Raw genomic sequence first — 12,720 nt, 5'->3', positions numbered from 1 at the left:
GGTGGTACACGCCTATAGTCCCAGCTACTCAGGAGGCTGAGGTAGAAGAATCGCTTGAACCCAGGAGGTGAAGGCTGCAGTAAGCCAAGATCGCACCACGGCACTCCAGCTTGGCAAGGGAGCAAGACTCTGTCTCAAAAAAAAAAAAAAAAAAAAAAAAAAAAAAAAAGAATTTCCCCAGATTTGGCAGAAACAACACATGCCAGAGAACAACTGAATAAGGTCTTTAAAACTGGTAAAGGAAACTGTCAACCTAGAATTCTATAGGTTGGGAAAAAAACTTTCAAAACTCAATGTGAAATAAAGAAATTTTCAGAAAAACAACAGATAATCACTATAAAAACTAGTAGAGCTGGGAGGATCACTTGAGCCCAGCAGTTCGAGATGAGCCTAGGCAACACAGTAAGACCCCATCTCTACAAAAAATAGAAAAATTATCCAGGTATGGTGTCACCTGACTGTAGTCTCATCTACTCAGGAGGCTGAGGCAGAAGAATCAACTGAGACCAGGAGGTGGAGGCTACAGTGAGCTGTGATTGTGCCACTGTACTCCAGCCTGGGTGACAGAACAAGATCCTCTAAGAAAAGAAAGGAAAAAGAAAAAAAAAAAAAAACTTAAGAAAGTTTTTAAAAGCAGAACAATAAAAATAAAAATGATGTGGGTATATAAAAAATACTTTTCATGTCATAATATACTTAAAAGATAGCTGATCATTTAAAACAAAAATAATAAAAATGTATTGTGCTTATAACATATGTAGAAGAACTGGCACAAGAAAGAACAGGAGGGGGAAATGTAAGTATATTTTTTAAAGATCCTTACATTATAGGTGAGGCAGTACAGTATCATTTGAAGGCAGGTTGTGGTAAGTTAAATGATATATACTGTAAACCCTCGAATAATAACAAAATAAAATTAACTACAAAATAATAAAGTGATATAACTAAATTGTAAAGATAAAAATAAACCCTAAAGCAAACTGAATAAATATAAAAAGAAGCAGAAAAGAGGAAGGAACAAAAAACAAATGCAGCAAATACAAAATAAATAGCAAGATGGTTGACTTAAATCCAACCATATCAATAAATTACATTAAGTGTAAACAATTTAAAATTTCAATTGCAAGGCAGAGATTGTCAAATTGGATAAAAAAGCAAGATCTAACTATATGCTGCTTACAAAAACCCACTTTAAAAGTATAAAAACACAGGTAAAAGAATGTGAAAATATACCAAATTGGAGTGGCTATATTAATAAGAGAATAAGCTTGACGACAAAGAGGTAATTTTGTAATGACAAAGTTGTCAATTCACCAAAAAGACATAACAATACTAAATATGTACACACCCAATAAGAGAACTTCAAAATAAATGCAGCAGAAAGTGGCAGAACTGACAGAAGAAATGGACAAATTCATAATTATAGTTGGAGACTTCACGAGTTCTCACTTAGTAACACAGAGCAAGCAGGGAGAAAATCAGTAAGGACAGAGATTTCAATAGCACTATCAAACAACCTGAACTAAAACACTCACTCTACAAATAACAAATTGTTTTCATGTAGATATGTAACATTCACTAAAACGAAGTATATGTTGGGCTATGAAACAAGTCTCGAAATATTTATAACTACTGAAATAATACAAACTATTTTCTTTGACTACAATAAAATTAAACTAGAAATCAATAATAGATTAAAATACATAGAAAAACTGCAAATATATGGAAATTGATCAACACCTTTTTTTTTTTTTGAGATGGAGTCTTGCTCTGTTGCCCAGGCTGGAGTGCAGTGGCACAATCTCGGCTCACTTAAACCTCCACCTCCTGGGTTCACGCCATTCTCCTGCCTCAGCCTCCCAAGTAGCTGGGACTATAGGCGCTTGCCAGTACGCCCGGCTAATTTTTTGTATTCTTTAGTACAGACGGGGTTTCACTGTGTTAGCCAGGATGGTCTCGATCTCCTGACCTTGTGATCTGCCCGCCTTGGCCTCCCAAAGTGCTGGGATTACATGTGTGAGCCACCACGCCCGGCCAATCAACACTTTTAAATAATCCAAGGGCTAAAAAAGAAATCACAAAGAAATTTCAAAAATATTTTGAAGTGAATGAAAATGAAAATTTGTAAGTCGTAACTAAAGCAGTACTTACAAAGAAATCTATAGTTGCAAATGTTTACATTAGGGGTTTTAAAAGTCCGAAATAATGGTCTAAGCTTCTACCTTAAGAAGTTAGAAAAACAGAAAATTAAAATAAGTAGACAGAAGAGGAGGAATCAATGAAAGAGTTTAATGTAATGTGAATTTAACGTAATTTAATACTTTATTTAATAGAGAAATGAAAAAGAGGAAGAACAATCCAATGAAGTAAAAAAAAAAAGTTTTGAAAAGATCAATGAAATCAGTAAAACTTTAGCTGCACTCATCAAGAAAATTGTAGCAAGGTGCAGTGGCTCATGCTTGTAATCCCAACACTCTGGGAGGCTAAAGCAGGAGGATCACTTGAGCCCAGGAGTTCAAGACCAGCCTAAGCAACATAAGGAGACCATGTTTCTACAAAAAAATGAAAAATAAAATTAGCAGGGCATGGTGGTGTGTGCTATGGTCCCAGCTACTTGGGAGGCTGAGGTGAAAGTATTGCTTAAGTCTGCGAGGTCAAGGCTGCAGTGAGCCATGATTGTGCCACTCCCCTCTGGCCTGGATGACAAAGAGTGGGATCCTGTTTCAAAAATAAAAATAAAAAAAGAAAAGAAAAATTTTAAAAGACACAAATGACCAACAACAGAAATTCCACAGATTCTAATCTTAAAGCTTCTCCATGAGTAGCATATATCATCAAACATTTAAGGAAAAAATCATACCAAGTCCACACAAACTCTCCCAAAACAGAAGAGGAGAGGATACTTTCCATTTCATGTTATATAGTCAGTATTACCTTGACATCAACACCAAATAATGCCACAGCAATAAAACTGCAAACCAATGTTCCTCGTTAATATGTAAAAATCCTTAAGATATTAGAACACCACATCCAACCCCACAACCAAATGGGGTTCACTTCAGGAATGCAATGTTAATTCAACATTTAAAAACGAATCCATGTAATTCACATTAACTGAATAATGAAAAAAAGCAAGATAATCTTAGTAGAAGCAGAGAAAAAACTTGACAAAATTCAATACTAATTCATAATAAAAACCCTCAGGAAACTAAGAACAGAAAGGAACTTCTTCAACCTGATAAACAGCATCTTTGAATATTTACAGCTAATATTATATTTAAAGATAAATACTGACCACTTTTCTCCCTAAGTTTCAGAACAAGGTAGGTATACCCACTTTTACCACTTCTATTCAACATTCCAATAGTGGTCCTAGCCAAGGCAATAAAGCAAGAAAATGTAATAAAAGGCATTCAGACTGCGAAGAAAGAAAACAATTTATTCCCAAATGATACAACTGCATACACAGAACATCAGAAGGAATGAATCTACAAAAAAGCCACCAGAGCGAATACATGAGTTTGGCAAGATAGTAGAATACAAGAACAACATATTTGAAAAGATTGTATTTCTAGGCTGGGCATAGTAATTCATGCCTGTAATCCCAGAACTTTGGGAGGCTGAGGTGGAAGGATTGCTTGAGTACAGGAGTTTGAGATCAGCCTGGGCAATATATCAAGACCCCAAAAAGTTTTTAAAAATTAGCCAGGAGCAGTGGCACATGTCTGCAGTCCTAGCTACTCAATAGGCTGAGGCAGAAGGATCACTTGAGCCTGGAAGGTTGAGGATGCAGTGAGGCGTGATGACACTAATGCACTCCAGCCTAGGTGACAGGGTGAGACCCTGTCTTGAAAAAAAAATTGCATTTCTATGTATTTCTATTAGAAAATTTAAAATTTAAAAATACCGTTTCAAGGGTATATAATATCTATGAATAATTTTAACAAGCTATGCAAGATCTATACAATGAAAACAAAAAACTGCTAATAGAAACTGAAGAAAACCTAAATAAATGGAACGATATACTATGATCATGAGTTGGAAGATTCAATATGGTTAATGTGTCAATTATCCTCAATAATCTACAAATTCAACGCAATTCAACCAGAATCCCAGCACGCTTTCTGTAGAAAGTGACAAACTGATTCTAGAATATTACTGTGAGAAGGGATTCACAGGCTTTACTAAACTGTCAAAAGGGTCTATAGCACAAACAAAGTTTTAAAGTCCTATCACTCTCCAAGTTGTCAACTTCCATGTGTACTCTTTCCTAAAATTGATTTGCCTGAGACCAAGTCTATGTCCTGAAGATTTTCCTTAACCACTTCTTTCTTCACAATTTTTTTCCCACTTGACTAAAACAAAGTATTACTCTCAGCCATCCTAGTGTTACTGTAGGCCATTTTCCTAGGTGTAAACAATTTTGTGGGAGGAAGGGGATGCAATTTGTAGATTTAATTCTAAGAGAAAGCCACTTAAGAGTAAAGCACAAGGAAGTCTGATAAGAAATACTAAAGGAGGCTATACCTTGCTTCTTTCAGGACAGATGTTAATAACAAGAACACATGCTATCTATCACAGAATTACAATTAAGAAGATGGTTGTCACAGAGATATAAGAACACATTTCAATTGATAAAATCCAAGGTTTTGATGAAGTAAAGCACTATCACAATATACAACAATTTAGAAATTAGATATTGTGCAACTATTTAAACTCTTGATAAAAAAACTCCAGATGAGATCAACTTTAAAAATGTGCAAAAGGAGCATGTTATTCAAAATTATTTGATACACAAGCAAAAATATTTGAAGACCACTGATCTCAGGTAGTTTGTATCCTGTTTATTAACAAAATTTTACTTATGTAAATATAACCCACTTTCTTCTATTAAAGATTTGAACCGCCTATAAATGGAAATGGAGACTCACTTTCCCTTTCTAATTTAATGCTGCATTTTTGTAAGCAGCTAGAAAATGTAGCTACTGGCATTATGAAAACATTTACTGGCTATGCCAAGTTGTTCTCTAGGAACATCTGCTGTTGATTTTGATGGAAAGGTGAAAGGATACAAAATTCTATTTAAAACCATACATATCTATTCCTCTAAGGCTGCCTGACAAGCTACATATTAAATGCCTTGCACCTTGTTATACATTGAGAATACAGAGGTTCTGCTTTTTAGGGACTCCATCCAATAGCAGACTCAGTCTTGCAAAGAGTTATAGCAAATAACTTGTGGTAAGAATGTACATGCTATGGAAATATTAAGATGGGCTCAAAACTATAAAGTATTTTTCAGGTAAGAAAAGGCAGAAGTAGTATTCCGGAAGGGATTATAATACCATGTGCCAAGATTCATAAGGGAGGAAGACTATGGTGTGGTCTGAAAACTACAGAGTTCCATATGAAAACAAAGCATATTTTCAGAATTGATATTCAATTTTGAGATGCTATCCATCATCCAGAGTCAACACTGGTTAACATACGGCAGAGAATAGGCATGGAAATTCATTTGGTGGTTTAATATTTACTGAGTATCCACTATGTATCTGATACTATATGAGAAACTGGGAAGGAAGTAAATGAAAAGCTATGAAACACCTTACATTAAAGGGGAAGACAGACAAAACCACCACAGCATTAGCCTACAGGTGATAAAATGCTACAGAATATACATGCACGGTGTTATAGAAACAAAAAGAAGAGGAATAGAATGTTTCCCAAAAACAGCCATGCTAGAGGAGTAAACTGGATACAGAATAGGAGAACTGTAGGAGTAAAATCACAAAGTAAAAACCAAGTTCAGTTAAAAGCTGAAGAAAAAGAAGAAAGTATGGCAGAGGAGACTAAAAAGCCAGATCACCAAGGACATTGAGTAGTAAGAAATCAAGCTATGGAAGCCACAGAAGGGTTTCAGGCATGAGTAAGATGATCAATCACTCTATCAAGCAGAGTGGAAGATATACTAAAGGTGGAGGCTGAGAATACGGCAAGACTGAAGAGAACTTCAATATGCAATTCAGGGATATTTATAATTCAGAATATATACAAAGCAAGAAAATAAAGGAAATATGGAGGAAGATAGAGAAGAGATGGTGGGTAAAGGAGGTATTTCAAAGGTGCTAGTTACACAGATATTTATTTGGTATTTACATGTTCAACTACATTATATACTTTTATGCATTATATTTCACATTTTAAACAAAATTTTAAACGGAGAAAGGTTGCTGAATTACAAAAATAGCAGTGAGAAAGGAGAAGAAAGGAAAAATTAAGAAACAATTTAAAACCAAGAGAAGAAAAGGACAAAACTAAGCAGTCTACCCCACCACCAATTTCAGAGTCTTGCTAGAAGGTGAAGCCATTTACCAAGACAGGATATATAGAAGCCAGTTGTTTTATGGGGGAAGAACTCAACTTTGGACATGCAGAATTTGAGTGCCTGAATGACACTCAGATGGAGGCATCTAGTAGGTTTTTAGACATGCAGTCCAAAAACTTACAAAAAACCGTCCAGACTGAACGTAAAAATTGGTGCACCATGAGCCAGTATGGTAGACTATGGCCTTGAAAAATATCACCCAAAGAGACCCAAGAAGAATACCATGAAAATTACAGAAGGTCAAGGACAGAGTAATCTCCAAGGAGCCTGTAAAATAAGACCTGAACTTAAAGTTGAGATTTTGAATTATTAGCATAGCCATTTGACATGTAAGAAACTTAAGAGTCCAAATATCTTTTCTTAAAATTATAGCTTTTCATTTGTCCTTTGATTAATGAAGAAAAAAGCCTATATTTTCCAATGACAAAATTATAAATGATGGAAATTCTTATTCATGTAAGGCATTTCTCATTGCATACCATTTATTATAATTCACTAGAAATTCAATCATCTTCCCTTCCTAAATCTCAGCCAAAATAGGATTTGGGGTAGCTTCAGTATGATTCCAAGATTGTACCTCTCTACCATCCAGCTCAGCCATCACCTGGCTTTCAGTAGAACCAGAACGTGAATCTGTTGTAATACTAGATTTTGCGTGCACCTGGCAGAAAGTCGGATGAGTATTACAGCATTTGACAGCAGGTGGGTGAAAGGAACTGGCAATTCTTTCAGTCCTGCCTGCTCACGAATTCTAGATACAGCAAGAAATATAACAGGTAAAATTATATTTATGCTTAAGAAAGACTTCCTGAATTTTCTTTCTTTTTTTTATAGGAGACTTTTATTTTATTTTATTTTTTTATTATTATACTTTAAGTTCTAGGGTACATGTGCATAATGTGCAGGTTTGTTACATATGTATACTTGTGCCATGTTGGTGTGCTGCACCCATCAACTCGTCAGCACCCATCAATTCATCATTTATATTAGGTATAACTCCCAATGCAATCCCTCCCCCCTCCCCCCTCCCCATGATAGGCCCCGGTGTGTGATGTTCCCCTTCCCGAGTCCAAGTGATCTCATTGTTCAGTTCCCACCTATGAGTGAGAACATGCAGTGTTTGGTTTTCTGTTCTTGTGATAGTTTGCTAAGAATGATGGTTTCCAGCTGCATCCATGTCCCTACAAAGGATGCAAACTCATCCTTTTTTATGGCTGCATAGTATTCCATGGTGTATATGTGCCACATTTTCTTAATCCAGTCTGTCACAGATGGACATTTGGGTTGATTCCAAGTCTTTGCTATTGTGAATAGTGCCGCAATAAACATACGTGTGCATGTGTCTTTATAGCAGCATGATTTATAATCCTTTGGGTATATACCCAGTAGTGGGATGGCTGGGTCATATGGTATATCTAGTTCTAGATCCTTGAGGAATTGCCATACTGTTTTCCATAATGGTTGAACTAGTTTACAATCCCACCAACAGTGTAAAAGTGTTCCTATTTCTCCACATCCTCTCCAACACCTGTTGTTTCCTGACTTTTTAATGATTGCCATTCTAACTGGTATGATAACATGAATGCAAACAGTCCTATACTTCCCCAGGAATATATTTTTAATTTTGTCCCCAGCTTCCCAAGCTTACAATCCCAAGAATAAAATATTAAAAAGCAGAATGAGCTTCCATTCTTGTTGAAGTCACTGCAGTGCAAATAAAAAACTTATTGTAATTACATCTGGCAATGAAGTTACATTTAATAACTTTCAGTCTCATGGCACCTAGCAGAGACTAGACTTTCAAAAAGCACAAAATAATAGACACTGACTACAAAGAACAGCAATATAAAACAAAGAAACTCAAAATAGTTTGCTTTATCCCTTAAAGGGGCACAAAGGTCTGAGACTTGTATGTAAATGCCTGAAAATAAGAGAATACCATTTATATAATCATTTATAGTTATTCAATGAATTTTTGTAATTCTAAATAAAAATTACATTCAGAAGACATGAAATACGGTTAAATGCTTCACAAAATCTGGGGGAAAAAAATGTGTGCTTATACTCCCACATGCAGTACTTACCTGTTTGTATTTAAAGAAAGATGATCTTAAGACATATTCTCTCACTTTTTTTTTTTTTAACTGCTCTGAAAGGAGCAGGGTTAACCTTAAGGCCAGAGTCGGCCTTAAGATGTATTCTTGAAATATTCGTTTCTGTTTGTGGGAGCACTCAGAGATTACTAGAAGTTTTTAAAAAGAAAGTTTTCAAAAAATGGATAATGCTCTTCTTTGTTCTATACAGAAATCATGTTTAATCTTATTCAGAACAAAGATTAAACCAGCTGGGTACAATCATTCTCTTTACAAATATAAAAAGTATCTAATTATCAGACACAGTTGAGCCAGAACAGATTACTGAAGACAAGCCTGATTTTAAAAACGAACATAAAAAACTGAAGAGACTCAGCAATGTACAGCCAAGTTAGTATACAAATTATTGGGTACCTACTAGGTGAAAAGCACTATGCTTTTCACCATGGGTGAAAGCATTGGGAGAAATAAGAAGTAAAACATTCAGTTTCTGTCATTGGTCACAAATTTTAAGACCACTGTACAATAAGATTTAAAAAGCAACATGAGGCCAAGTACAGTGGCTCACGCCTATAATCCTAGCACTTTGGGAGGCCAAGGCAGGAGTATCACTTGAGCTCAGGAGTTTGAGACCAGCCTGGGCAACATAGTGAAACCCTGTCTCTATGTAAATAAAAATATTAAAAAAAAAAAAGCAACATGAAATTTCAGGCAACATATGCTTAAATATCAAATTAGTAATTTAAATAATAAGTAAGATCTGAGGAAAAATTACATCCAAGTTTTTTGAAGCTATTTCCAGTCCATGTAATTAGTGAACTATAGTTTTTACAACAAGAAGTTAATCAGATTCTTGAAATTATTGTAAATTTTTTTAAAGCAGTAGCAGAGGGGTGACAGTTTATCTCTATGCAGGCTTCCAGCTAGAGAAGAGGAAAAAGGAATAACTGGGTAGGAAATTAGACTAAATGATTATTTCCTTAAAGTCTACAGTACTTCCTTAATTTAAGAAAGCATAAAATCTCAGCCCTGCACGGTGGCTCACGCCTGTAATCCCAGCACTTTGGGAGGCCGAGGCGGATAGATCACAAGGTCAGGAGATCAAGACCATCCTGGCTAACACGGTGAAACCCTGTCTCTAATTAAAATACAAAAAAATTAGCCGGGCATGGTGGCGGGCGCCTGTAGTCCCAGCTACTCGGGAGGCTGAGGCAAGAGAATGGCGTGAACCAAGGAGGTGGAGGTTGCAGTGAGCCGAGATCATGCCACTGCACTCCAGCCTGGGCGACAGAGCGAGACTCTGTCTCAAAAAAAAAAAAAAGTATAAAATCTCAAATACAATGTATGAAAATAAACTCATAAAACACAAGTACTGTCTAAGACAGTGGTTTTCAAATTCTGATGAACATCTAAATAACCTGGATAACTTCTTAAACCATATAGATATGTAGTATCTCAAACCTTTGGAATCGGAACCTATAAAGATGAAGTGTATCTGTATCCTGAGAAAGCTCCCCAAATGATTCTGATGAACAGCAAAGTGTTAAAATTAAGTTAAATAGTTAAGTACACACTCTTCAGTGGTAAGGAAATCTGAGTTCAAATGCCAATTCTAATATTTACTAGAGCCATGACCAACTAACTACCCACCCTAACACTATTTCTAATCTATAAAAAGGGGAAAAGCTAGCTGTACCTCAAGTGATTGTTATAAGGATTAACGGTGATGATGAGGTAAATGTTTAGTACAATTACTGGCACATTCAGTAAGCATTAAATGAATTCATTCATTTAACAAACATTAAGCACTTACACATCAGGAGATGACGAAGGTCTAATTAATTTATTAAGTATTAATAAACATGGCAACTCTTCAATGGTGTGGTAAGAACATATAATCAGGAGAATCTATTCTAATCAGGAAAGTCTTCCCTGAAGTGAGCTGAATGATGAATAGGCATAATTGGCTAAAAAAAAAAAAAAAAAGGAAGGGCATTTCCAAGCAGAGGAAGTAGCATAACCAAAGCCACATACTTGAAGCAGGAGAACTGGAAAGACAGAGTGACTAGGGGAGAAAGGGAATGTCAGAAAGCACAGTGGAGATGAGATTGGAAAGGGGACCGACTGTGCAAGGGCTTGTAGGGCATGTTATTGTGTTCGATTTACTTAAAAATAGTGAGAAGCCACTGAAAGATTTTAAACACAAAGACAATGTTGTTAGGCGTACATTTTGAAAAAGTCACTAAGTCTGGTGTGGAAAACTACAGGAGACCACAGTAGATGTAAGCAGACCATAATCAGGAGGCTACGGAAGTAGTCAAGATGAGAGATGGTGGTGGCTTGGAACAGGAGGACTACTGTTACAGACGAAAGAGTAGACAAGAGTCAAGAGATATTCAAGAAGCAAAATCAACAGGACTTCATGAGAGACTGAGTATGAGGCATGAGAGAGGAATTGTCAAACTTCAACTTCTATAGAAAAGAATGGATAGTGATGCTACCCACGGAGTTAAACACAGTAAGAGGAGTTATTTTTCTTCTTGGGGTGAGGGAAGGGAGGTATATCATGAATTTCAAACATGTGAGTATGAGTAGTTATTCCCAGTAACAGGGTTGATCTGTAAGGAAGTATTCCATAGTACAGAAGTACAATGTGCCTGTATATATTTTATTGGGTATTTATGAATCTTAGCGACAAAATAGGTTTCTGCATGTGAGTAATGTAAATCTAAAGAGAATGAAGGCCCTCACCTTAGGTTCCCTTCCTTTACACAATCCCCCAAAAGCATTCTTTAAGATTACAGTTTAATGTTGCCTCAAGAAGTAATTTATATACTCAGCTGATTTCATTTTTAAATATTTTAAAAATATTTGTGCTAAAGAATAAGACAGCAAACTAAACAACAACAACAGACCTGCAAAGTCCAAAAGGAATCTTCAAGCATCTGACTTTCAAGCCATCACCAGAACATGATGGGGTTTTACAGTGACAGGCTGATTTGGAGCATTTTTGCTAAACTATTTATTTTTCAGAACGGAGACATGCTACTTAGAAAACTCACTCATAGAATCCAATGTTTTTTAAAAGTGTCATCAGAAGTAATTCCTGAGTTTGACGTACTAAAACACAGTTGACATCTTCCAATGAAGTCACTACAGGCATATAGCGCTTTTAAGCGGCTTGTCTGGAGCCTCCTCGAGTGCCTTAGACGGTGGATTTGATAATATGGTCTCCTTAATTACGGATCACAGGTATGTGCTCAGAGTCCAAGAAGGTTTTGCAAGCTTTATCGGTCTAAACCTTCCTCCATCCGTTCTCTCCAGCTTAGAAAAACAAGACTGCAAGAGTAACCAGTGGGGTTTTTTGACTCAACAAAACACCTGCCCCACCCACCTCACACACAATAACCTTCCATTCCAGAACTAAAGCTACTGTCAGAGAAGGACTGCGGGCGGCAGGGCCCCGGCTGGTGACCCAAGCTACCGGATTCCGGACCTCAGAACTGAGGGGAGCTCTCTCACTCGGTCCTAGAGTAGCGTCCAATGTCCCCAAAAGGTACCACGTTCACCACCGAAACCCGAGCTCCCCAGCCGGCATGGGGGACTCTCCCTCCGGCAGCTGACTCCGATCCCCGGTCTCCCGTCGCCTCAAGGCCTCTTCCGAGGACTCGGCCCTCTCGGATCAGCTCCCCGGAGCTCGCTGCTCGCCCAGCCCTGCTTTGCGCGGGCGCCGACCGCCGATCGCCCGGTCGGCCGCCTGCAGGCCCGTCACCAGGCAACATTCACCAGCCCAGGCGGCCCTGGGAGGCCTACCCCGGGCGCGAGTCCTCCATTCCCTCCTCGCCGGCCCCGGGAGCCCAGGCGAGAGTGCGGCGGGTGAAGGAGGTCGCTCGGTGCCGGCGGCCGGTCACTTACCTCTTCCTTCTCCTTCCAGGAGGGGCGGTGCTGGGGCTCTTCCCCCCGCCCCCCTAACAAACGCCGCCTGGCTGTTCTTGCTTTGCCTTGGTGCCTGGCCGCTGACTCCGGCTTTACTCCATATCCTCCGCCGCCCCCGCGGTCGCAAACGTTGGAGATGGAGGAGGGAAGGGGGTGAGGAGGGGAGGGACTGGGGACGAAGAGTAAGGGAGGGGGAAAAAGACTAAAAGACCTGCTGGCCGGGGGCATGACGTCACTTCCTGCTGGTTCGGAAGAGGCGGAGCCAGGACTTCTCTCCGCCCCCGGGTGTCAGTTGGGGGCGGGGCT

At 38.1% G+C, this 12,720-nt stretch overlaps 1 protein-coding gene across 5 annotated transcripts in view; it reads right to left on the bottom strand.

The window, feature by feature from the left end:
* SCYL2 (SCY1 like pseudokinase 2) overlaps nt 1-12,652 on the bottom strand; it is a 73,359-nt gene extending 60,707 nt beyond the window's left edge. Inside the window, exon 1 of one of the 5 annotated variants that reach the window (XM_010383570.2) lies at nt 12,394-12,652. The gene's annotated coding sequence lies outside the window, so the exon portion shown is untranslated. The other 4 variants (XM_030938867.1, XM_030938868.1, XM_030938870.1 and 1 more) reach the window with 4 other exon arrangements.
* Between the last annotated feature and the right edge of the window lie 68 nt (nt 12,653-12,720).

The sequence above is a fragment of the Rhinopithecus roxellana genome, chromosome 10 (genome assembly GCF_007565055.1).
Source record: "Rhinopithecus roxellana isolate Shanxi Qingling chromosome 10, ASM756505v1, whole genome shotgun sequence".
In the NCBI taxonomy this organism is placed as follows: Eukaryota; Metazoa; Chordata; class Mammalia; order Primates; family Cercopithecidae; genus Rhinopithecus; species Rhinopithecus roxellana.
The sequence above is the reverse complement of the archived record's forward strand: the minus strand, read 5'-3'. Positions and strand labels throughout refer to the sequence as shown.